This window comes from Physeter macrocephalus, chromosome 5, assembly GCF_002837175.3.
Source record: "Physeter macrocephalus isolate SW-GA chromosome 5, ASM283717v5, whole genome shotgun sequence".
Classification (NCBI taxonomy): domain Eukaryota; kingdom Metazoa; phylum Chordata; class Mammalia; order Artiodactyla; family Physeteridae; genus Physeter; species Physeter macrocephalus.
The window spans coordinates 71,780,221-71,780,686 of record NC_041218.1 but is presented as its reverse complement, the minus strand read 5'-3'; positions in this window follow the sequence as shown (position 1 = coordinate 71,780,686).

Below are 466 nucleotides of genomic sequence, written 5' to 3'. Positions count from 1 at the left end.
AGTAATCAAAACAGTATGGTACTGGCACAAAAACAGACATATAGATCAATGAAACAGAATAGAGAGCCCAGAAGGAAACCCATGATCAATATATAACAAAGGAGGCAAGAAAAAAGATTTCCTTGGCTATTTGGGGTCATTTGTGTTTCCATACAAATTGTGAAATTTCTTGCTCTAGTTCTGTGAAAGATGCCATTGGTAATTTGATAGGGATTGCCCTGAATCTGTAGATTGCTCTGGGTAGTGCAGTCATTTTCACAATGTTGATTCTTCCAATCCAAGAACATGGTATATCTCTTGATCTGTTTGTATCATCTTTGATTTCTTTCATCAGTGTCTTATAGTTCTCTGCATACAGGTCTTTTGCCCCCTGAGGTAGGTTTATTCCTAGATATTTTATTCTTTTTGTTGCAGTGGTAAATGGGAGTGTTTCCTTAATTTCTCTTTCTGATTTTTCATTGTTAGT